The following is a 26,368-nucleotide window of genomic DNA, read 5'->3' as shown; positions in this document are numbered from 1 at the left end:
TGGTTGTGGACTCAGAAACCTCCACTGCTGCAATATGGAAATGATTCTAGCTTAATGTAAAAAAGAAAGGTGATTTTTCTTGCATTATTAAAGCTTTGTTGAAGAGCTCCTACAAAAAAGAGGTTGACGAAAGAGGTGGGGAGATCAGAAGAATTTTAATGTTTTTTTGTCCTGACTTTTTATAGGAACTGCGCTGTTAATGGCTTTGCAAATGCTTGTTTGCCTCCATGTGAGGGAAGATGGATGTGTGAAGAGTCACCCAAGTTCCAGGGAGAAATTGAGCAAGATGGATTAGTCCCACCTCAGCCTGACACCTGGGGCACATCCTTATCTAAGGGGGTAAATGGATCAGAATGTTACTGCCCGTTTATTTATTCTCCTTCTGTTTGGAGACTTTCCCTGATTAATTACTCTCTAGTAATTGCTGCTGTTAACTAATGTCAAATCTAATTAACCTGGAGTCCCTTCATCCAGTACCTCTACCATCCCTTTGCAAAGACGAGAAGGTCATCAGCTAGGAGGTTCTGAGGATGGCCACACTTTACCCATTCGTTTATTTGCTTTGGGCCTTGTTTGCTATTCCTGCTGCAATGCCTGGCGACAGCTTTCTAGAATTCCCATCAAGTCTAATTGGCCTGCTGAAGCAGCAGTGAACACAAGATTTAAGAAATGTTTTCTTTAAAAACTTCTGGTCCTACAGACACTTTGAGATCAAGTTTCACTCTGCTGAAATCACACACGATTCCCTGTGATTTTCATGAGAAATACTGTAAGAAAGTATTAAAAGAGAAACATGTCTCAGTGGTTTGGAGTGACTGATGGCCAGGGGGGTTGAAGAGTGGGTGGTGGTAACATAGCAAGGCATCTACAGAATCTTTAGAGGTTGCCAAAATTAACACATACAAGGTATTCAGTATCAAAGTTTTCAATATTTGGCTCCATAAACACAATACCGGTTGCAAAAACAAAGCTAAGGATTTCATGCTGATTACTTAAATAAAAATTGTTTAATTATGAACATTTGGGAAATAAAGTTATGAAGAACTGACCAATATTGCTACGGCTTCCTAGTGTTCATACCAGACTGTGAACACTGTGCCAGCATCTTACTGCTTAGCATACTGTAGATTCAGCTATGGTAAACAGTTCCAAGGCTTAACATGGTTCAGGCAGATAGTTCAATGCAGAAGGAGGTCTAGCTCATCATTAAGGCTTGTTGCTTTTAACTTCAATCAGTTGTGGACAATATAGTTCAATAAAAGTTGCCAGCATCATCTGTAGAGGAGCTGATCAAGCAGGTTAAGTTCCTGTCTTCTTAACTTGATTTTGTCTGCTTTTCAGGCATTTCCATACAATAAAATAAGAAGATTCATTTTAGAAATAGAAATAAATTGTATTAGTATACAAGAAATTTTGGATGACACTTTATACTGGTCACAAAGATCAGGTATGTCCTCCCGATTCTAAACAAGAGCTCTGTCTTTTTATTAATATTTTATCATTGATAGGATAAGAACATTTTGGATTGAGTTGTCCAGCATATCTAGCATCTCTGAACAATTCCCAAGCACACTGTGGGAGTTAGCAAGTACCAGGCTTCATTCCTAGTAAGTGGTTCGGCCACAGCCAACTGCTTTAAAAGTTAACAGACTTCCATAATATGGAAATAAGTTTTTCTATTACCTTCAGCCTCATGCCTAAAGAGTCTGCTATCTTAGATTTGTCACTTTGCATTCCTTCTTCCTCTTCTCAGATTACATTACCAGTCATTTAAGAATATATCAGTTATTTTTCATAGAATCATAGAATCAGTAAGGTTGGAAGGGGCCTCTGGAGATCATCTAGTCCAACCTCCCCACTCAGCAGGGTCACCTAGTGCATGGGAGATAGGGTTGCATCCAGGCGGGCATTGAAGATCTCCAGAGAAGGAGACTCCACAACCTCTCTGGGCAACCTGTGCCAGTGCTCCGTCACTCTCACAGGGAAGAAATTACCCCTCACAGTTGGGCGGAACTTCTTGTGCTTCAATTTCTGCCCATTGCCTCTTGTCCTGTTTGTGTGGGACAACTGAAAAGAGTTTGTCCCCATCCCCTTGACACCCTCCCTTCAGGTACTTATACACATTGATAAGATCCCCCCTCAGTCCGCTCTTCCCCAGGCTGAAGAGGCCCAACTCTCGCAGCTGTTCCTCATAGGGCAGATGCTCCAGCCCTCTGATCATCCTCTGGGCTTTCTCCAGCAGCTCCATGTCTCTCTTGTCCCAGGGAGCCCAGAACTGGAAACAGTAAATATATACACATATACAATACATATACAGTATGCTAAGCACATATACACATATACAATTTATATATACATATAAATTTCAACCAATCATATTCAATTTTGCTATTGTAATGAAAAATACAAATGCAAACATTCATTGTTTCATTTATATGATCTCAAGGTTTTAAAATATTAAATTTATGAACAAAGTAGTCTATTGTATAACATTGTTCTATCATTCACTTATCTTCCCTCTGGAGAAAACTGAATTCACAGCTGCTAACCTGTGGAAAATCACAGAATTCCTTCAGTTTTCATGTCCACCTAGGAATCGTGTCAAAATACTTATATTACAGCACTAAAATTCTCTCTTTTTCTCTCTTCCCCCCTGTTCTGCAGTAGAAAAGAAACCATGCTAGAAGAAGAAATATGGGAGAAGGTTTAGCTAGGTATCATCTTAATCTCAACTTTTGGAGCTCTGAAACTGTCTCTGTAACAATTAAAGAGTAACTGGAATCATTCCCAGGCAATGAAGCTCAACCCTGTACTGTTAAATTGTTAGCATCATCCCTGGCCTTGTTTGACCCTCTCCAACTAGCATCCAAGCATTCCCAGACAATATACAGGAGTTTGTATGGGTGGGGACCATTCCCAGGAAGTAGTCTGGATAGAGTTGCTGTTGAAGTCCGGGACCTTAACTGGCCAAACTGTGTTGCTTGACTAGCATGCAGGGCTTGGCATTGCTTAGTTTACTAGTACAGATGTTAGCTGAAATGTTCAAGATCTTTCTGCATATAAGATCACAGAATCAGAGAATGGTTGAGGTTGGAAGGGACCTCTGGAGATCATCTAGTCCAACCTCCCTGCTCAAGCATGGACACTTAGAGCATGTTGCCCAGGATTGTTTCCAGGCAGGTTTTGGATATCTCCAGAGAAGGAGACTCTACAGCCTCACTGGGCAACCTGTTCCAGTGCCCTGGTCACCCTCACAGCAGGGAATTTTTTCTTCATATTCAGGTGGAGCTTCCTATGTGTCAGTTTGTTTCCGTTGCTTATTGTCCTGCCACTTGGCACCACTGAAAATAGTCTGACCCTACCCTCTTGACACCCTCCCTTATGGTATTTGTGGACATTGGTAAGATGCCCTCTCAGTCTTCTCTTCTCCAGGCTAAATAGGTCCAGCTTTTGCAGTCTTTTCTCATAAGAGAGATGTTCCAGCTCCCTAATCACCTACCTAGCCCTACCCTGGACCAGTAGCTCAATGTCTCTCTTGTACGGGGGAGCCCAGGACTGGACAGAGGACTCGAGATGAGGCCTCCCCAGGGCTGAGGAGAGGGGCAGGATCACCTCCCTCGACCCACTGGCCACCCTCTTCCCAATGCAGCCCAGGAGACCATTGGCGTTCCTGGCCATAAGGGCATGTTGCTGGCTCACGGTCAACTTGTCATCCACCAGCACTCCCAGGTCCTTCTCTGCAGAGCTGCTCTCCAGAAGGTCAGCCCCCACCTTGTACTGGTGCCCAGGGTTATTTCTCCCTAGGTGCAGGACTCTGCACTTGTCCTTGCTGAACCTCATGAGGTTCCTCTCTGCCCAGCTCTCCAGCTCTCTCTGAATGGCAGCACAGCCCTCGGGTGTGTCAGCCACTCCTCCCAGCTTCGTATCATCAGCAAACTTGCTGAGGAGGCACTCTGTCCCCTCCTCCAGATCATTGATGAAGAAGTTGGACAGGATGGGACCCAGTCCTGAGCTCTTGGGGGACGCCACTAGCCACAGGCCTCCAACTAGACCCCATGTCACTGATGACGACCCTCTGAGCTCTGCCTTTCAGCCCATTCTCCATCCACCTCACTGTCCACTCGTCTAACACACACTTGCAGAACTTCTCTAGGAGGATGCTATGGGAGGCAGTGTCAAAAGCCCTGCTGAAGTCAAGGTACACAACGCCCCCTCATCTACGCAGCCAGTCATTCCATCAGAGAAGGCTCTCAGATTGGTTAAGCAGGATTTCCCCTTGGTGAATCCATGCTGGCTACTCCTGATCACCTTCTTTTCCTCCATATGCCTGGAGATGACATCCAGAATGAGTTGTTCCATCCCCTTTCCAGGGATGGAGGTGAGGGTGAGCGGCCTGTAGTTTCCTGGGTCCTCCTTCTTGCCCTTTTGGAAGGCTGGAGTGACACTGGCTTTCTTCCAGTCCTCAGGCACCTCTCCAGTTCTCCAGGACCTTTCAAAGATGATGGTTATTTGTCCCTGGGTGCAGGACCGGGCATGCGCCATTGTTGTACCTCATGAAGTTCCTCTCTGCCCAGCTCTTCAGCCTCTCTAGGTTTCTCTGAATGGCAGCATAGCCCTCTGATGTATCAACCACTCCTCCCAGTTTGATATCATCATCAGACTTGCTGAAGAGGCACTCTGTTTCTTTATCCAGGTCCCTGATGAATAAGTTGAACAAATCTGGACCCAGTACTGACTCCTGGGAAACACCACTAGCTACAGGCCTGCAACTAGACTCTGCACTGCTGATCACAACCCTCTGAGCTCTGCCTTTCAGCCAATTTTCAATCCACCTCATTGTCCACTCATCTAAGCTGCACTTCCTGAGAAGCAATTCTGTTACAGATTAGACCCTGTGTTTGTGGAAAGATTTCAAATTGGTCTATTGCAAGTGCTTGTATGAACGCTATTCTTAACATGTTTTAATCTATAATTACCATTACTGGAGGATCTTCATTTTTCACAGCTTTTAATCTATCTGAGTGTACAAGATATATAAAGATTCAGACTGAGGAAACATCTCCAAACACACACACACACACCTTTTTTTGTTTTGACTCTACCTATATACTTTTTTTTTGACAAAATAACGAGTGAAGTCCAAGCCTGAAACCTCTGAAGACAAACTGAGCCTTAGTTTTGAGATGCCTAAAACATATAAAAGAAACATATTAAGGAACAGTTAGAGCATTTTCAAGCTCAATTTCACCTCTTTGATAACAATATTCAGATGAAAACATATGACTCAGCTATAGCTATCAGTACTAATGGATATCAGTGCTCAGACTTTACATTGACCTGAGAACAGAAATATTCATTAATTATTGGTATTTCTATTTTTATGAACAAGTCTTTTTTATGCTTAAAAATTGCAACAGTGAGATAGACATTTTTTGTCTCCTGGATGCAGTTATACTGACAAACCTTGCATTTTGCTTTAAGAGCATAATCTGAGCAAGAAAATTCAGCTAAGTTATTACAAAACACTTATTCTTTAAGCAGACTTGCTGATATATTTCTACCAGTTAATCTATATCAGGAAAACTTGTTATGTGTAGACAAGGGCTAATGCTCATACATGCTGAGTAAAGAGAAAATCTCCTTGTAAAAATCTGCAGCTTATTAGACACAGTCTCAAAGTATATGTGAGAGGATTTGCCAGAAGAGTTTATCATTAAAACTCCTGAACAATGAGTTTAATTGTTGTGAAGACAGGGTATAGGCAAAATCTTCTTAAGAGTCTTGGTCTGTATTTCCTATGTGCCTCACACGGTTGCCTTTATGCAAATTAAGTTATGGTGTGGTTATCCATCATAGACAAATGTGCCTACCTATTTTTTTTCTAAAATCACAGAATCATAGAGTCATAGAATAAGAAGGTATGTGTATTTCTTTCCATCTCCACAGCTTCCACTGACAGTTTAAGCCCTCAGAGGATCTTTCATCACCAAAGAGGAAGACATGTTAAGACTAGTATATGTGGCACAGGTTTACAACTTTTTGGTGAAAAAGCTCAACTGATTGCATTCATTTAGCTACTGTAGTTGGAAATACTTACCGTGCAATGCATATTTTTTTGTCTCCCAAGACATACTAACTGACATGCTTAGGAAAAGTGCAACCCAAGAAATAGCTCCTATGAGACAGGCCTCTCCAGTGAGCTGTAAATACATTCTAGAAGACCAGTGGTTATGAAAGAGAACAAAAAAAAAAAAAAAAAAAAAAAAAAAAAAAAAAAAAAGAAAGAAAGAAAGTGGAACAATGTGGAAACAATGGATAATGGATATATTAATAAATGAGATTCAGCTACAAAAATCTTGGGAATTCACAACCTAACAGATTTGTTAGTGCTAAGTTTAGATGTCTCTTCAACTTATGATAGACCAAAACCAAGTGGGTGCTCACTGAGTATTTAAATTCTTCACGTTACCTATTTATTTATTCACTGGATTTCTGGCTCCTATCTTAAAGGTAAGATGGAGATAATGATGTTTAGGTTTTGTTTGTTTTTCAAGCCTAAAAAGAGAAAGAAACCAAGTCTGATCTGTGGTAACATTTGGCCTAGCTGCTTAGTCCACAAAACAGATCATGGTGTGGAGATCCATGAATTAGTGATTAGCTTATTATATAACCATTATAGCTGTATCGTCCAGCCTTGCCTAATCATTGCTCTTGAGAACTCAGGCTTCTGGGTTGGGTCTTGAGCCATGGCTGAACTGCGTTTTGGGTCTAAACCAGAACTGTGAAATGACAAATGGATCCAACATCTCATTTAATGCTATCTTTGGGTAGTATCTTAACACTACAGTGGAGGCAGAGACATACCTTCAGGAGTTTTGCTTTTCTGATCCCTCCTTGTTTCTTTGGGGCATGAAAACTGGTGGAAGAATACTCTCTCATGATCGCTATTAAAATGACCTGAATTTTCTCAGGACCTGATGTGCTTCCAGTGTTCTAGAAAGTTTTTATTACACTAGAACACCTCACTGTGCCTCTTGATATTCAATGCTCCTTTTCAACAAGCAGAAATACCAAGGTTTGCTGCCCATGAGATTCCAGAGTGTTAAATCGTAGATCAACTATCAAGCCTAACAGAAAATCTTGCTATGCACACATGAAAAAAAAAGTTCAATTTTCATGTTGTCCAAAGAGCTGAACAAATTTCCTTTGCATGTGGTTTATTTCTGATCTAAAGAAGAAACTTAGCTTGGGGTAAAAATGAGTTCACTTCTCATTTATTTTAGCTGGGCCAAATTTCTGAGGGGAACACATGTGTAAAAAGGACATTTTATTTTGATAGGGTTTCCTGAACTCTGTCAGGGTGTGCTAGCTGATTAATAATAATATTGCCAGAAAGTTTGAAAAAAAAAAATCCTGAAATTGAAAGTAGTGGAAACTACTTTTCAGTTTTAATTAGTTTGTGAACACTATACTGTAGGTATAGACTGGGGCAAAAAAAAAAAAAAAAGAAAGAAAGAAAAAAAAAAAGGTGATCCTGTTTGTAGATAACCATGCCTCAGAAGTTCTATAGCCAAATCAGGCTATAAATAAGGTGCACATGACTTAACCGTGAAGGCAGTTAATCACCTGAACAAATTTACACAGGAGTTTCATCAATTCTTCATCACTAGGAGTCTTCATATCATGACCGGATGACTATAAGACACAGACTAACAGAAACAGAAGTTACTCAGAAAATAACATAAGGTCAAACAAAAAATGTAGGCTTAAAAATCTTGGATCTTACCATTGGTAATCATCAAGATGTGCTTCATCAATCTAGAGCAGTTCGGCGCTGGAATGCAGAAACAGAGATTGTTGACTTTATTTTGTATTGATATGGATGAATTTAAATCTTAAAGGGTTGTAGAACAGTATAAGCCAAGTGGACACTATGTGTAAACAATGTAGTTGAACTTTGTAGATTTCTGTCATCCAGTATCATGAAATGCTCTACTTTTATCAGGGTTAGAACAAACTCAGAAAATCAGTAACAGTTTACAATATTTATTGAAGAAACAAACAAACAATTCCTAAAATATTTGGCACTATACAGTAGCACATGTTTTTAGCTCTTTGGCATAATGTGACTTAATCAGAATTTCCTCTTGCTTTGTATTATTTCTTACACTTGCTCAGATTTCTTAAAATGTTTTCAACTATTTAGAACAGAATTTGGATATTCTGCTCTTAAAAAGGGGAATTTCAATTGTATTGGTGTTCCTTCCTTTGTAATTAATTCATTCTCTTCCTCTTCATATCTACATCATTTATATGTCTGCAAACAGAGTACAACCCATTTAGGATGCTTCTAGTGTCACTAGTCTAGTGTCACTAGTCTATTGAGACACTAGAGAAGAATTTCGACAGCTTTTGCAGTAACTCTAAGGTGGTGCTCTTTGGATATGCAAAGAAAAGTGCCTTTAAAACAACATTGGTCATAATGCAAGAGAGAAAAAAAAGTGTTTAAAATTATGCCATCATTCTTGTCAGTAGTAATTTTGCGATTCCTTTCAAAGGGTTTATTCATCATTTGATCTGCTATATTTCACTCAGTCTTGGGATGAGATTTCACCTTTTTGCTTTTCTTTGGTAGATTTTTTTTCAAGGTTGACAATTTCCTTCGCTATCAATTTGTCAGTAAAATCTAAGCATCTCTATTCAGCCAACTGCAATGGGTGTCTGAGATAGTTAAATAAGCCATCACTGTTTTTACTTTCATCTCTGCCAACATTTTTTCTTTCTCATCCTTCTCCTGCCAGCTACAAAAGGCCAAAAAATTCAAACACAACAAGTTCCCACCTCTATTCTTAGCGTGAACTGATATTTTCTAGAATACTTGGAATTTGAGTTAGTTATCAAGGAATGGCCTCAAGTATTATGTACTCTGAGCTATACAATCAATCTGCACAAGCATAGCTCTGATTCAGTTTTTTTCTTGGCTCCAGTTTCTATGTCAGTGGTAAAGAATAGTTTAACAGTTAAATACACTTGCCATGTGTACTGTAGAGTAAATCATAGATCCTATTGTTCAAAATGTCTCCTGTGAAGATCCCTTTAAATACTTTTGATATCATATTTGTAAAACTCTATGTTCTTTTTGTTATGTCCAGATCCCTTGTCTGATGGCATTTCCAAATGTCCCTACTGGTTATCTTTTTCTTACACACCTAGCAAAGAAACAGTGCCGGACATTAACTGGACTCGAGGGATGTTTTAAAATTTAGCATCGCTTTCTATAAAAGACAACGTATGGGGATTCCTACTATTTCATCCATCTCTTTCTCTTCCCCCTGGGTGGCTGAGAAGGACCATCCCATCTTGGCTCTGACCCTCCACTCCTGCTACTGTTGTTGATATTGCTGCTGACTCTCTGTTGTCATGATTGATGTCTTGCTGACAGGCACATAAATCATGTCTGTTCATAATGGTTAATGTTGGTATTTGCATGTATTAGGCATGTTTTTGCTCTAAAACACTTAGCACCATGTGTGCTGCACTCATTCAGCTACCTCAGGGTTTTGGAGGGAGAGGAAAGGAGTTTGCCATTTACAGATATTTCTGTTTGGGCAATGGGGATAGCAGAGATCATTGTTAAAAATCCATCTAGATGAAAAGGGATGAACTTTGCAGCTGGAGTGCAATTCACACAGACTACAGGACCCCACAGGATATATTGTCTGGCTGACAGCGTATCGGCAGCTGCAAACAAAGAAGCATCCACAATATCACTGGATTTTGAACTATACACTGGAGTATGAGTGAGAAAGAAAGATGTTCCTTAATCCCAAAGGTTTTTAATTCTTTTCACAGCCCTTTGCAATGCACCTAACTTTTCGCTGACGATTCTTGAAAAAGGTGTAATTCAGATTTTGTACACTTTTCCAGTAGTCTCATTTTCCCCCTATTGGCCTGAAAAACTAAGAAACTGTTCTTATTATTTCATAATATAATTATACATCATGGTTCCTATGTTTCTGTCCTGTCCGTAAGTTCTCTGAAGGGAACAATTTGTCCCAGAATTTGGCAGCCTGAACAGCCTGCAGTTTATAAGAATCCTCCTGATGGGAATGAAGTTTTGGCAGCTGATGGAACTACAGAGAGATGTGAAAGTCAAGACCGAGAAAAATCCAGGCTCCAATCTCCTAATCTGCAGAGAGATTGTCCCTTTGGGGTTCTCTAGTTCTTCGATAGCCCAGGTCATGGAGGCTGTCTATGACCCTCCCCATGCAGTTGTAGAAGAGAAAGTTAATGACATGAATCAACCCATTTTCTTCCCTATAGACAAGGCTATATTTCTTTTCAAAACTAGAATTGAAGAGCAAACGTTCTGCTTGGCCTTGTCCATTTGCTATGACAATCACTGGCTTTACTTTTTACTATGAAATTGTTAGCGTACTCCCTGGCATAGTTTTGGATGAGACCAGCTAGCACTATTCTAAGAGATGCCTAAATACAGTCTGAAGCTCAGCACAGACCAGAGATCATTTCAAACTAAGCACTTTGGATGAGGCAGCTTTTATTTACTTCCCTTTCACCAACATAAGGGAATCTGTACATGCTTTTATTCTCACAGAAACATCTTAGTACTAAAAGAAAAAATACTGTAATTCAGTAAAAGAATTGCAAAAAGGACCCCAGGTTGTCTGATTGGACATCATTAAAACAGATGTTACACCAGCAGCGGTGACGGAAGTCCAAAATAGGTGCACACATTTAAAAAAATGGAAAATAGCTCTGTGAACTTTAATGCTCCATAGAGAGAGAGAATAATTGTTAAAGGTTGCATTTTCTACTAGTTGTAGCCCATTTCCTTGCTCCATGGTATTTTTCCATAAAAATTACAGAGAATAGTTTCCATCATAAGTCCTTATGGCAAAAGGCAAAACTAAAACTAAAAGGCAAAAATCTATGAAATAGGTTTATGTCTTCTCCCCTTGGGTAGTGAACTCAAGCTCTTTGGTATACCAGACACCAGTGATTCTTGTAAATGTCAGTAATGATTAATTAAGGGCCTAGTTTGAAAGTATTTATTGAAGCAAAGCTATCATTTATTTCAGAAGATATTTTGCTTGATCAAAATGAAATGCTCAAATTTTACATAGTTAGAACTTTAGCTCTGAATTTAAAAAAATGTTGCAGACTAGCTTTTGAAATGATGAAGGACTGTTCTCTGAAGAAATCTTTCCCAGGAAAAAATGGCACACAAACTTTAATTTGGAGGCCAAAATTATCTATAGATTTTTGGTCAGGCAAATTTAAATTCTTTACACTGCTGTTTCCCAGACATTCTTCAGGTAAGAGACATCAGCTAACAGATTCAGGCCTAAGACTGAGTGGATTGCAAAAGCAAGATATTCAGCTGCCAAAAAAGGCATCTATTTTTATTTTCTCCTGTCCATTATCTGGCCACTTACAGACTATCATGAGCATTTTGCTACAGAGAGCAAAAATCTTTATACTAAGAGACAATAAAAGAAGAAGAGGGTGAGATGGGCAGGTGAGATGAAGCTGTATTAAACATACACATGAATTCTTAATTAACAAGTTTATTGAAGAGACCTTTTCTTTTTTTTTTTTTTTTTTTTTTTTTTTTTTTTAAGAGCCAAAGAAAGAATGTAGGAAAATGAGGCAATATTGTGAAATTCTCAGTTAAATATACAGGTAACCAAATGTCTCTCAAAATTTATACAGTTATTTTGATTGCGGTAGTAAAAAGTGAGCCAAGGAGGAGTTCTTTTTTTAACCATGAAAATTATGAAATTTTCTTGTATTACGAATTTTATAAGGATCCCAAAGAGTTAATTTCCTTTTATATATTCCTCCGATCAACCACAATGTGATAAAGTCTAGTCATTGGCTTTCCATCAGGATGAGACTTCATGGCACATCTTTTCACGTTTTCATTTTTTTTTTTTATTTTCAATTGATTTCTATCTTCTTAAAAACATTTAGATACTTCTCCTTACATAAAACATTCTTGCAGAGGTGCAGAATCCTTTAAGACACCTCAGAAACATTCTTCCTTGGGTTAGCCAACAGGATAAGGATTCTGCAGATGGCAGGATGTGGCTACTTCAAGACGGCCAAGAATCTGGGTCTCCACCCTCCTTTCTGAGCATGTGTAACCAAGCTGTCTGTCTATCAGACAGTGGGAGAGAGACCAGTGTGGGAACTCCATGTACTGTTGGAAAGCTTTTTAATGAGTATCACTGTCATAATTAAGAAATTATCTTTAAGCATTTAAACAGGATCCCCACTTATGCACTGTATGAAATTCTCACTTTGCATCTCTGGAAATCATAGAATATTTCTTTGCATTGGCCAAGAACCCATAATTTAGCACATGCATTATGGTAAGTATGAAAGGATTTTTTTTATGATCCATTAAGATTAAGAAGTACGTGTACCCATTGCCAACAAGCACACCATCTAATCAATCTTGCATTCCATTATTCTGTTTCATACTATTTTTGATGGGAAAATTCCACTGGGTGGACCGTCATCCCTTTTATAAATTAAAGATTAAATAAACAAACAAGTAACCCACCCACAACCCAAATTCATTCTAAGACTCAGAAAGTTCTCATATATTAAATGACTGTATCCCAAAGTAACATCTACTTTGTATCTGAGTGCAAGTAATTCCAATGAAAATTAATGGCAGTTGTGCACATTTGCAAAAGGAAGGATAGACCCCAAAATGTAATACTATTGCTTGTCTGTGATGGATTTGGAAGGCTTGCAAGTCAGCTTCCTATCAGGGGAGAAATCAGCAACACAGAATATCTTAGAATCATTTATTTATACTGTGTACAACAGCCACTGAACATAGGTGGTCATTGACTACATGCAGGCAAAACCTTATTTAGAAATCTTAACCCAAAAGTCACTTTCCAGTTCTCAGGAAGTAATTCTCACCAAGAATTGAATCTAATCAGAGAGCATACGATAGAGTGAACTCTCTGGTTGTTTACAAAAGGTCCCTCATAAACCAGAATCACCAGAAAACTAACAATACAGCATTCCTTGAAAGTGCATGTATTCCTCATAGAATAAGAAAAGGAATGTGTAAGATTATATTTAACATAACCACCTGGTGACTCCTACCATAACAAAAGAAAGTTAATATTTTCAAAGGTGCTTAAGATTTTCTGACTTTAGTGAAAGTCAGGTTTTATGTTCCATAGAGGATTAAAACCTGAAGTCCACAAGTAGGATTCAAAAAGTGGCTGGCATGTAGCCCCCAAATACATTCATTATTTACATGAACATTCTCTAGGCACAGAAGTGGGGTTCATCTGACCAAATATAGTCATCTGCAGTGCATAAATCTATAGCTGAGCTCAATGCCTACACTCCCTTTTTAGTCCACGGAGGGAAACAGTCCATCTGGTGACTGGCATCTCATCCTGAAGTAAATGTCTGAACAAGGCCAGAGCAGTCTCTATTGGCAATAGAGGGATTCTGAGGGAGATTGGCTGATGCGCTGATTTCTGCATTGCAGAGGTCTAAATTTGGGCGAATTGAATCCCACTGCTTGTGTTACGGCTGGTTTTACACAGAGATCTAGCTGAGTTTTGACAATATTGAGCAGCTTGTGCCAACCCTGCTCAACTAGGCTCCAGAAGCAAAGTGTTCCTCTCCTTAAATCCTTTGGGAATTGTAATGCTGATGGCCTCTAGAGGACCCCAACGTGCTCCAACAAGTGAAGGCTCTTCGCAATGTATTACTGTGGCTGCCTTCTTCCAAAACCCCCAACAAAGGCCCCTACCTGGTATACAGCAGGCACTGTCCCCCCCGGCAGATGGGGGTCAGGTTCCCCTTCCACCTGTGGGCTTCTGAAAGCATATCTCTTACCTTCCATTGGAGAATCCTGATCTTGACTGCCGAAGGCGGAGAACGGACCCTGTCCCTCTTGCTGTAGATGCTCTGCCAGGCCAAAAGAATAAAATATTTATTGAACCAGAAAGAGAAACCAGCTAGGACTCTGACATTTGAACAACAGCGATTAAGGACATTATACCATAGGAAAATGGAGAGCTGGGTGAACTGGATTACAGTCAGTTCTCTGAGAATGTTTAACTATTTTGTATGAGAGAAATCATGTATGAAATGTATGAAACACAAAAATAAAAAAGAAAGAAGGGAAAATATATGTCTCATAGGAGGAAAAAAATTTCACTTGAATATAATTAAACAGAGATAATGTATCTTCCTAGTTAATATGGTTTTAACACAATATTGTAGGTGACTTGCTTTTTGTGTAGTACGAACAGAGAAAGAAAGCAGCAGAGAAAGCAGCAGACTCTGAAACTGTAAAACTAGAGTAAATCAATGACAAATAAGCTCAAAACTGTTTAGAAATTTAACTGATTCTACGTTTATATGGCAAAGATGAGATTACTTTGAACACAGCCTACATAGTTGTGAATTCTTTGTGTGTGTCCTTGAATTTAAAGAGTGGAAGGTAGGAGTCAAGTTTATTAAAACTGATAAAACAGAGGGAAGATTTTGCAGGAGTGTGCTTGAGCTCATTTACCTCTCCCAGGCCTCCTTCAGCTAACCTGCCTATGCATTTCCAAATCCCAGAGGCTTTAGAGCTCAATCCTTAGACTGTAGTAGAGTATTTAAGCAAATATTTTAATAGCTTTTCAACATTTGTTCAAATACATACATTGCTCAGCAGCAGTTCAAGGGTTAATAAAAACAAATGAATACAATTTACTATAATTTTATCCTGAGTGTATAAAATGAAAAGGCTATCAGTAATACCTTTAGTTATTTTGCCATTAGTAAAATTAAAAAAAGGGTAGTTTAGGTGGCAGACGAAGTATAAAAACATTGGATTTCTCTGGTGCTTTACATTGAAACATCTCCATCCACTTTCTGTTGGGAAGAAAAACATTCTCAGAAGCGTCCATTCATGCTAGGACTTATTTTACTCCACACCTGGAGACTGCACATTTCTGATTTTCATAGCAAGAGACTCAAAACTTTTATGTTCTCATGAAGCATTCAGCTCTTTTTCGCTGAAAAATCAGTCCTGTCCATCTCAAAATTAAGTAAACAGAAATCAGAGCATTCAAAATTAATGGAAAATTCATATTCCTGTTATGTTAGCTGGTTATCAGATCTACAAAACCCTCACCATTGCCTCACCAGTTTCAACAAGCACTGAAATGCTGCACAGCAGTTTGTGGAAAGAATTTTAAAAGCATGCCATAGAGAAATGCAACTGCTTGGGGAATGAAGGATAGGTACAGTTTAATGACCCAAATTAAAATTCAGCCTGGGCAGAAGAAGGGTAAATATCTCTACTATTACAAAATTCACTCTGAGATCTTTAATGACTTTCTCCTTTTGCCTTCATGATGATAGTGACTTCATTAAGATCTTACTGTGTGCTGTAAGTGAATTAAACATAAGGGATCTACAAATGTGGCAGAGGTGAGTAAATCTCAAAAGCATAAATGCTTATGTGAATTATTTGCCTTTCCCTGTACAGTTGGATTGCAACCTCTTGACAGTGTTCTCATAAGAGGTCAGATGGGTAGAAGGAAATGTAAGGAGCTACTCTCTCAACATTTCATAATTCTGCTTCCAGCTGCTCTACTGGCAATTTTGGAACTTCAAGAAAGATTCTGGTTTAAACTTAAGACTCTAGAAGAAAGTTCAGAAGTGCACCTATTTCATCCAGTTTGGCCTGATAAGCTCTCTCACTTAAATGTCCACTTATTGCTTCATTATATTGGCTGGTAACATTTGTAGTTGTTGCTCTATAACGGAGGTACTCCCAAACTAAAAGGCAAATGCAATTTTGATATGGCTTAAATTTGCACACTTCTTATTATGTCTGCTTGATGTATGAAACAGCACACTCTGGGTGAGAATAAACCTCAAGCTTGGAGAAACATGGGCAGATTCACTTTTGCTCAGTGTTAAATCATTGATTCCATTTTCTAAGTTGCAGCTTCAGAGATCATGCAGTTTGTTATTTTGTATGAATAAAAGCTGCTGTACTATAACAGCTTAAGTGCATGTTATACCTTATTCAGATGTATCCTCTTTTTATTTATTTACGATTTACGATTTATTATTTATTTATCATTTATATTCATTCGGTAAAATGTATCCCTTACAGATGGTTTATATTCACCTCTGTTAATGACAGAAAGTTTACCAATAAACCAAGGACCTGCACTCTCAGATAGTTTAAATCAAGCATTTTTAAATGAAACTCCAACTTGCAATTCCTCTACCTCTATACTGGAAAAAGATGGCAAATAAAAATCATGTAACATTTCTGTTTAATTTCCTTGGCAGTAAAGATGAAATTTCTAGACTGAAATGATATTGTATGACATCTGAACCAACAGTCTGGCTAAATAGAGTCTTTTCCTTCACTTTTGGCTCTGTAGATAAATTCTTTGATGAGTTAACTAACAAAGAACAAGACTGATTGTAATCTTCATCACGCTAATTTTACATGAGTGTAATTCTATTGACTTCAGTCACTTTACTTCTGATTTACATGTATGTAAGCAAAATTACCCAGAAGCCAGGATCTCAATTCTTGCTGGTATAAACAGACACAATTTTAATGAGAGGATCAAGGTTGTGTACCTCTAAATAAAGACAGAAATAAAATCTTAGTCTGATCGCTTTTAATCTCAGAGTTAATGTTTATATTGTCTACTTAAGTAAATAAGTTTAAATATAATTCCACAAATAATAAGTGCTGCATTCCAGGTTCTTTGCCAGGAGCAGCAGATTTAGCAAAAGAAGGGAAAGTTGAGGTCCACCTGTAAAATTATTTGTCCCTATAAGCAATAACAGGCATATGTTCTACATCACATTTGGGCCCAGTTTCTGTGGCCCAGAACCAAAGTAAACACATTCTTCTGATGTAATTGTTGATACAAGTTGAATTAGTGCAATGCAGTCATAGCTGTGAGAAACATTTTATTTGGACCAGCTCTCAACCAGAGCTCAGAGAGGTTGCCTACCTGGCAAACTAGCAACAGTAGCTTGTTTTCACAAAGTTTTCCAAGTTTTGTACTCAGAGGAGCATATAAAAACATTTTAAAGCATGGGCTGTGGTCCTTCTCCAGTTGACACTTGAGCAAATCAGAAGTAACTGCAAAAAAGTCAACTGCAACCTTCCTGGTTGCATTTGAGATGAGCTTTATGCTCCACTCCCTTGCTGTTTTCATCTTTGACATACTTAAGCACTCAGAGGAGCATAGTCATATACTACTGGGGGATATGTACCATGGTTTCTTGTCTCCTCCCTTCATTTCTCCAGCACAAGCGCTGGCCGCTAGACCAATACATAGCAGTAGTAACACTGACTGGAGCTCACGACCTGAATGCTTCACCAGAAATGACTGCATTACAGTAACGACTCCGTGGAAATGATACCACTATATGCACTCTGCCTAAAAAGGGAGGAATGTAACAGAGCAATGGACAACTTTTTCACCTTGCATAGGACTCGCAAGTGCTTTATACATTATTTATTTTTGAAGGAAAAGGAGTAGAGTTACAACAGTCAGATTTTTTTCAAAGATTTAGATATGACATGTCAGCTCCTGGGTATATTAAAAGCAACAGAACTCTGTTTTGACTTCAGGAGGCTCAGGACTTCACTAAGTTATAGTAGGAATAAAACCCCACGTGATAGATGTATTAAGGGATGAGTAAGCCACAAGTAAGCACCTGATGTTGGGGAGAGGGTAGACATGGGAATAAATTCATAAAAAATTGTGGATAACTAAAACTATTTGCAAAACTGAGTTTTTTAATACACTTTCAGGTATGACAGGGATTACACATTTAATTTCTTTTATTTTTTGTGTTTTTAAAAAGTGCCGACTTTTTACTCTTAAATTACATTTTCATTTTAAATTTGTTTGTTTTTTAAGGGAAAAAGTCACATACAAGTTTTAAAAATTATCTTTTTACCAAATTCCTGAAAAGTTTCATTTTGGCTTGTTCTAAAGTGACTGATCCAATTCCCCTGAGTCCCCCTCTCCACTCTACATAGAATTCTACTGATGATATGCCTGCTTACTCATTTAAAGGAATCATCAGAAGATTTGAATTATTTCTTCCCATCAATGTAAGGGCAGAACTGAAGAGAAAGAGGAACAGAAGGTGAGAAAGGAAGTTACAGAGGAAAAAGGGAGCAATTAAATCTTTAGGCTTTTGGAATGTGTTTATGCTGGGCTGTAACAGTGATCTAACAGAGTATACAAACAAGAGCATTAAATCACCAGAGCTTTCAGTGGTAGGGACAGTGTGATTGCTTGAAGACTCAACATTTTCTCACAGAACATCTAATTAAATTTGCTTACTGATATTTTGTGTGCACATGGAGAGGCAAACGATGTACTATAGCTCTGTTCAGTATTCCCAAATGATTCATAGAAAGGCCACAAATTCATAAAATGACCTAAGAGATAAGCAGGCTTTTTTGTTTGTTTGTTTTTGCATCTATACAAATAGTTAATGCTGAAAGCTACCTTCCTTCGGTTTCCTATAACATTGTACAGGTGGTTCATTCATTGGAAACACTTTCTGCTGTTCCAGATAGATTATCATACAAACAAATAATGGAAACCTTTGCCCTGGAAACCAGAAGGAAAGGAAAGGAAAGGAAAGGAAAGGAAAGGAAAGGAAAGGAAAGGAAAGGAAAGGAAAGGAAAGGAAAGGAAAGGAAAGGAAAGGAAAGGAAAGGAAAGGAAAGGAAAGGAAAGGAAAAAAATAACTCCAGCCATTGAATCTGTAAGATTTCTCCAGCTTTACTCACTCTCTTCAGTCAAATCTTCTGTGAATCAATATGAATTAGGCATAGACCATTTTAAACAAAAGGTGTACATTTAGAAAGAGATTACCTAAGTGCAACTGTACAACAGAAATTTGGGAATCATAAAAAATAATCTCTCTCTGGGTTCTTAAATGTCAAAATACTTAAGCCAAAATACTTAGCCTGTATTTATGTTTTGTCACTGGACCTCTGTCACTTAATTTCTTTTGTGCAATGAATTCATTCAGCACTTGAAGGGAAATCCAGTTCTAGATGCCAACTGGATTTAGCAGTCTGTTAATTATCCTATGAACCATGCTGATCTACAATAGCATAGATGTGGCCTTAGCTAGTGTCAGATTAGTCTCTGTACTTGTAATTCCTGTTCTAAAAAAATCCTTCATTTCTTGGTAGTTTTTCATTTGACAGATAAATGCTGTTTATGCATGGAAAATATGGATTTCAATGTTACTTTTAGCCCCAGATTTCCTTTGGGGATTAGGGCTGAATTCAGTCTATTTAACTCTTGCTTACATCTCAGGCATCTAAAAATAGTAGGTGCTTTTCTTCATTACTGAAAAGTTCCATAGTAACTTTGCAAGTTTTATTGCTCATGCATGGCCAGAGATGTCTGCTGCTAGGAGATGTTACTTAGTGATTCTCTATGCACTGATCCAGTTTCAGGTCCAGGACAGTGGTTAGAATTGTAACTAACACCTTGGATGGAGACAGGAAGGTTACTGAATTTTACAAGGTCTAAGAAAAAAAGTCAAAATCTGAGTTCCCTGTCTAGTCAGTGGAGTGATAGAGCAAAGCAAGAAGGTTGCACAGATTAGGTCTTCCTTGAAAGTCTTGGTGACTCCTGCTTTTCTCCATTAACAGCCTAGGTAAGCTAAGCAACTACTTTAGGTTTGCCTAAACCTAGAACCAAATGCCTCTGTGCATAACTGTTGATCCCCTCTGGTAATCTACTGACTAGTTTCAACCACACTTTATATCTCTTTCAGATATTAAATTCTAGTATGTACTGTGAAAAAAGACAGTAAAGGAAAGAGGCCATATTAATGCCTGCTGAAGGAAAGCATGTGGTGCAACTCGACTTTGATGAGACGCCAGATGAAAGCTTTATTTGAGGTGTGCTCTTAATTAGTTGCTAGAAAATGCAGTATTCTTTTCTCTGAGGAGCCTGTGATGTCTAACAATGTATTTTTTCTCACATTGGGATATTCATTGTATCTTTTTTTCCCATATAGATTGGATTGAAGTAGATCCACTCACATGTGTAGATTCATCCATGTTATGGTGGTAATGCAGGACAGTTCTACACAATCTATAGGTTGCAGTCACACAGAGATGCAGAAGAAGGTGGAAGGGCGATTGTGGATTTTCATGCATCTTAGATGTCTCATAGGTTTTCTTCCATGACTACCCTTCTTCTTCTCCAAGATGACTAGTTCAATGATGAGGAGAAGCCTGGGAGAGATACACTTATGGTATTTGATAGAATAAAATTGATAGAAATTTGATAGAATAAAATATCAAATCAATACTAAGATAAGTGAAAAACTTTTAGAAAATATTTGATACACAGAAAAAATATTTTAAAGTTAAATATTTATTATTATGAGCGGTAATTGTTTTCTGCTAAAACAGGCAAGAGCAAGAATCTAATTTTCTTTGTATTTAACTGAGAAAGGCAGGCAGAAATATTCCTGGATGCCTTAGAAAACTGGAGAAAGCCAGGACTGGAGAAGCACTAACGTCAAAGGTCAGACTGGGAAGCAACTAGAGTCTTTGATTTTCCACAAACCAGCTACACAAATTTTATATGAAGTCAAAATCAACTTCACTCCAGTAGAACAACCTCAGCCAAAACTAAAGGAATGAAATTAATACTTTGCTTTTGTCATCTCACCTTCTTCAAAAGATCTTTAAAAAGAGTTAGGATGCGTTCATGAGGGAATGTACAGTAACACCTACCGCCATGCATGCCCCATAGTCCCGTGCAACTGTGTAAAATCCTCACTCCCATGTGTTGCATGAGGTTACAGAGGAGATATCTTTGCAGTGAGAGGGCAAAGCAGATGAACCACTGTTTGTCCAACACCGTGGGATGAGAGCACAGTAACAAAACTACAGAATACACAATAAAGTGAGGGTTTATCTCTATGGGAAGCTTCTGCCACTGCTCTACATGGTTTTCTTAACTCTGTCAGCTAACTTGTTCCTAAATTTGAGATAGCTAATCCTCTTAACAGAAATGCCTAAGTTCTCAGTACAGTCAGTGGTTGCATTTGAATGCCTCTAGAGGGAGATCCTGCCTGTGTGACTTAGGTACCCACAAGAAAAATAAGACTTTACTCTTGGAAGACTGGCTTACTAGACCCAGAAAATTTAGATAGAAGTTCAGGGCTTATTTTAGGTGAACTGACTTAGATTTCCAACTTTCAGTTCTACACTAGGACCTGGTTTATATGTTCGTTAAATGTTAAAGACCTATACTTTTCAGTTCTCTCTGTAAATTTTTTGGGGAGTTGCTTGACTTTGAATGTCACTAAAATGCACTAAATGCACTAAAATGTTAGAAGACCTGAGTGGACTTATTTAGGCAATACTCCAGTGATTGTTTTTGGTTTTAGTGTCTGTTTCTGTAACAAAATCCCACTGATAAATATAATTACTCTTATGGCTTCTTGAATTAATTAAAGAGGATTATTTTCTTTTCCATGATATCTTTTGATTTTTTTCAAGTAGCAAGTCTTCATCTCCTCATTCCAGATCTCTTCCTTCATGTATCTGAGGCAGCTTGTAATACATCTGAATGTACAGAAAGATTGTTTTAAAATGCATTTACTCTACTGAGTTGAATTTTATTATGTGTATACCAGGTGGATAAATGCTTTTAAGAAACTACTTTTGCAGTTGTGTTTTTGCGATTGTTTTCCTCCTGGATTTATGTTTCACATACCAATCTTTATTAATGGAGAGACAAAAATGCAGAGATATAAAGATCCTGCCCTTTTCTTAGTGCTCATTTTGGATTTGTATCAGGGGTACACTGAACAGCCTTGTTTTAAACCATGAACTTATGAACTGATGATTTTATGAAATTCAACTCTTACTGTTAATATAATATAATCCTCATTCAATTCATCACCCAATTTTTCTGCAAAGTCAAATCTTGCTTTCTTTTTCCTGTAGGGAGACATGGATGTTCATGCCCAGCTCCATCCATCCTGTGTTGTGGCAAACACCAACTGATCAGATAGGCAGAGATTGAATGCAAGGAACTCCCACTGACATCAGTGGCTGGATGTTTTCCTTTGCAGTGGGTGCCTGATCTAGTCCCAGGGTGATGATATATTTGGCCTTCTCATCTGTTGCTTGACAGTCAACTATAAATGTCTTTGATTTTTTTTTCTTTTTTCTTTCTCTTTCTTCCCATGTTAAAGAGTGAATTAGGCAACCATTTGGGTTTCTTTTTTTCCCAGTCAAAGGAAAAAGGAAGCTGCTATTAATTTATGCCAGGCTTCTTTTTGACATTAATGCATTTCCATCATCTATTCCTTTTGCTAGTTTGCAGGTAATACATTGTCAACACTATTTTCCTGGTGCAAAATATTGTGAAAAGTAGTACCAAAGAAAATAGTAGCAGCAGATCTGACACCCAGCCAGCTTCATTCATTTAGGTCTGCTCTAGGAGTAGAACTTAATGTAATAAAATCTATTCTCAATTCTGTCATATCCATGGAGAAAAACAGTCCAGAAGCTGTGGACTGGGCGATACAGCAGGGAGGAGAGAGGTGGCAGACATCACCAGATGGCGCTGGTACCTACGGTCTCGGTTGCACACATTTTGAGCACTGCTCTGCTCTTGTCTCCAATTGAAGGCTGTTGTTGGAAGAGATGTCAGGAGGAGCATACAAGTTGCCTCCCTGCTGTGATATCAGCTTCCTGGTCGTTTGGGTTTGAGTTGAAATTTTGGAGCACATGCTTTGCCTGGGTGATCTGCACGCTTCCTGTGGTCAAGACCTGGGTTAGGAAACCTGCTGTTCTCCTATGCTGGTGGTGCTGTTCTCCTACACGAATCAAATGGCTCTGTGTTGGCTAATGAACCTTTGGGTCCGTCCCTTAGACCTGTCAGTTTTGCTCATCTTGCTGTTCTGCTTGCCTAAAAAATAAATATAAATAGCACAAAATATCAGGTCTCTTGTGGCGGAATAAATTCTGATCAAATGTATAGCTACATTGAATTGTACTGTATTACAACAAAGCTCTCTGCATGAGTGTTTTTCAGGAGGTACTATGCCCAGACATCTTGCAGCCTGCTAAATTATGTGGGACACTCATGCTCCTAAAAACTGAAAGGCAGTCAGTTTCAAAAAAAACCCAGTTCTCCTCCTCATTCCCACCAAAAACTCAATAATTGAAGAGAGCACAACAGAATCGTGCAAACTACTTGGGGACAAAAGGTTTGATTATGTTTGTTTCATTGAAGCTATTTGGCAGTATAGGTGTGTATCACCATCACAGGAGTTATTGAAAAATGCATGAATGAGTATCGACTTTTCCTCCTCCCTGAAACGAATGAATGAGGACATTTCATTTTGCTTATATTTTTCAGATCTTCAACTAAAAACATAGCTTTCTGATTTTTTTTTGTTTAAAGACAGCATAATTTTGGAAAGATCATAGAGAAATTAGAAAGCATCCTCTTTTTCTTTCTTTTGAAAAAAAAATGAAAGGCATTCAATTATTTTTAAATTTTGATAGCAAATCTTTACTTTTTTTTTTTTTTTTTTTTTTTTTTTGGCTAGCTGTAGTAATTACCTATAACAGAATTCTGCTAGGACATGAAAACCGACATATTTTTGTTCTCTCTTTTCCCACTCCCTCAAGAGTTTAGTGGGTTTTTTTCTGATTACAAGTAGTTGGGGGATCTGACTTGTGGTTCAATGTTAGTGCACTGAGAAAAAGTGCCACCTCTTGAATTATTAATATAATTTCCTGCTGCCTCTATGGATCCATAAATATCTCTGATTTGTACAGGAACAAACTTAGAATCATAGAATCCTAGAATCAGTAAGGTTGGAAGGGACCTCTGGAGATCATCTAGTCCAACCTCCCTGCTCAGGTAGGGTCACCTAGAGCATGGGAGACAGGCGGGCCTTGAAGATCTCCGGAGAAGCAGACTCCAAAACCTCTCTGAGAAACCTGTGCCAGTGCTCTGTCACTCTCACAAAGAAATTCCCCCTCATGTTCAGGTGGAACTTCCTGTGCTTCAATTTATGCCCATTGCCTCTTGTCCTGTCACACACGACAACTGAAAAGAGTTTGTCCACGTCCCCTTGACACCCTCCCTTCAGGTACTTGTACACTTTGATAAGATCCCCCCTCAGGCTTCTCTTCCCCAGGCTGAAGAGGCCCAGCTCTCGCAGTTGTTCCTCATAGGGCAGGTGCTCCAGCCCTCTGATCATCTTTGTAGCCCTACGCTGGACTCTCCCCAGTAGCTCCATGTCTCTGTTGTCCTGGGGAGCCCAGAACTGAACACAGGACTCGAGATGAGGCCTCCCCAGGGCTGAGGAGAGGGGCAGGATCACCTCCCTCCACCTGCTGGCAACACTCTTCCTAATGCATTCAAGGATACCATTGGCTTTCTTGGCCACAAGGGCACATTGCTGGCTCATGGTCAACTTGTCACCCACCAGCACTCCCAAGTCCTTCTCTGCAGAGCTGCTCTCCAGCAGGTCAGCCCCCAGCTTCTCCTGGTGCCTAGGGTTTTTCTTGATTAACCTGATTCTGTTTAGCTTGTAAAATTTGGTAGTATCACAGCTCAAAAGGCTGTGGTAGGTGGACAGTCTAATTTTAACTCCTTGTTAACCTCAGAGATGTGCCTGTATGTGCAGATATATACGTACCCATCTGAGGCTGCATCCTGTAAGGTGCTGAGCAATATGGCTCTGCTCCAGCAAAGCACTTAAACAACTGCTTAGGATGGAGCTGCTGGGCTCAAGCCAAGACAGAGGTACTGTGACACAACTTGCATTGTGAATTGCATTCATATTTATGGCTGGAGCTGGTCTGAAAAGGAGGGTAGGTAATCCAAATAAGGTATTTGTTTTATACTGAAAGGGAGTATTCAAAAAGGTTAGCTTAGTCTAATAAAGTCACTCCCAAAGGCCCTCTGGGGAAGCCCATCTTGCTCCACTCACTATAGAGGATGTCTACAGAGATAAAACTTGTGAGGATAAAGTGAGTCTTTGTGAATGCCCTCCAAAATGTCACACTCATCTTGTATTTCTGACCTGCTTCAGTTCTTGGACTCTGGATAACATTTACAAAAGGTTCTAAGGCATTTAAACATTTTGGAAATTGTTACCTATTTGCATTGCTCTTTGGTTAATACTCAGGTGGAGAGTATAATATTGGCAATAGTGTTTAAAGCTGAACCTTGGTTTCAATACTTGTATTAAACATAATTTTAACCTTACATTTTTCAGTTATTCTTACAGTTTCCTGGCTGAGATGTGTCACTGACATGCCTTTGATTCTTTTTATGATAATACATTTCTGCTAAATTGACTTCTGTTTTTCCAAATTGTTGAAGTGGATCTATGATTTTCAAATCCTCTTACCTCAGCCAATTACAGGGACATTGTTTGTGCTGACCAAGTGAACATCATATTAACACATTGTAGAGTGAATGTGTAATCTGGACAATAAAACAGGTTAAAAATGATGAAACATGATCACAGGATATTATGTAGGCTAAATATGTGCAAGAATGTGTTAGAGCATCTCCTCTTAGGTTCTCTTTGCATTTTGGATTTTAAGGCCATTTTCTTCAAAATATGCCTAATTTTGTTCTGGGGGCAGAATTAAGCCTGGATTAATCATCTGGGGCACTGACACTCATAATCTTGTGGCAAGAAGGACAGAAAAGGAGAAGACACCAAACAAAATCTCAGTGAATAGGGCTGAGGGCTTGTTGTAACATCTGATTACATATTAGTTTGGACGTGATATTTGAATGTGATAGTCCATAAATGATTTCATAGGAAGAGAGTGAATGCAGGAGGTTATAAACCTCTCCAATAGCCGTGCAAGGATTTTGATCTCTTGACATGATTGTGGCTGAATCCATTCAAGACAGCTTTCCAGTGCTCTATCTGCCCAACTGCTTCAATGTATAATGTGTATACCCTCTGTCACCTTATAACTCTGGCACCTGGGCCTCACTGCAAATAAATTATCACTTTATTTGGCAATCATTTCCCTTCATAGAACAAGGATTATTTTCTGGTCTTTGTCCTATTGAATTTACTCTAAAGTAAATAAATTCAGACAGTAGCTTTAAATTTGCTTCCTGCTGGAGCCCAAATCTAAAGAAAGGAAAATACAAATCAGGTGATCAAAATAATGATTTTCTTTTTCCATTTGAAATAGTAAATTATTGTGTTTAGTCAGCTGAAAAGTGAAGAAACCAACCAACCACTGACAATAAATTGAGGTTTTCTT

The 26,368-nt window shown here is 38.7% G+C and overlaps 1 long non-coding RNA gene across 4 annotated transcripts in view; it reads left to right on the top strand.

Annotated features, from left to right (window-relative positions):
- Positions 1 to 4,864, top strand: part of LOC134137991 (uncharacterized) — a 49,068-nt gene extending 44,204 nt beyond the window's left edge. For 3 of the 4 annotated variants that reach the window (XR_009957794.1, XR_009957792.1, XR_009957790.1), the window contains one exon: positions 186 to 1,346. This is a non-coding gene — a long non-coding RNA (uncharacterized LOC134137991). Of the gene's footprint in view, positions 1 to 185; positions 1,347 to 4,693 lie in introns of those variants that run through there. The other variant, XR_009957791.1, reaches the window with a different exon arrangement.
- The last annotated feature ends 21,504 nt before the right edge of the window (positions 4,865 to 26,368 follow it).

Source organism: Rhea pennata, chromosome 3 (genome assembly GCF_028389875.1).
Source record: "Rhea pennata isolate bPtePen1 chromosome 3, bPtePen1.pri, whole genome shotgun sequence".
NCBI lineage: Eukaryota > Metazoa > Chordata > Aves > Rheiformes > Rheidae > Rhea > Rhea pennata.
This window is presented reverse-complemented; position numbering and strand designations above follow the sequence as displayed.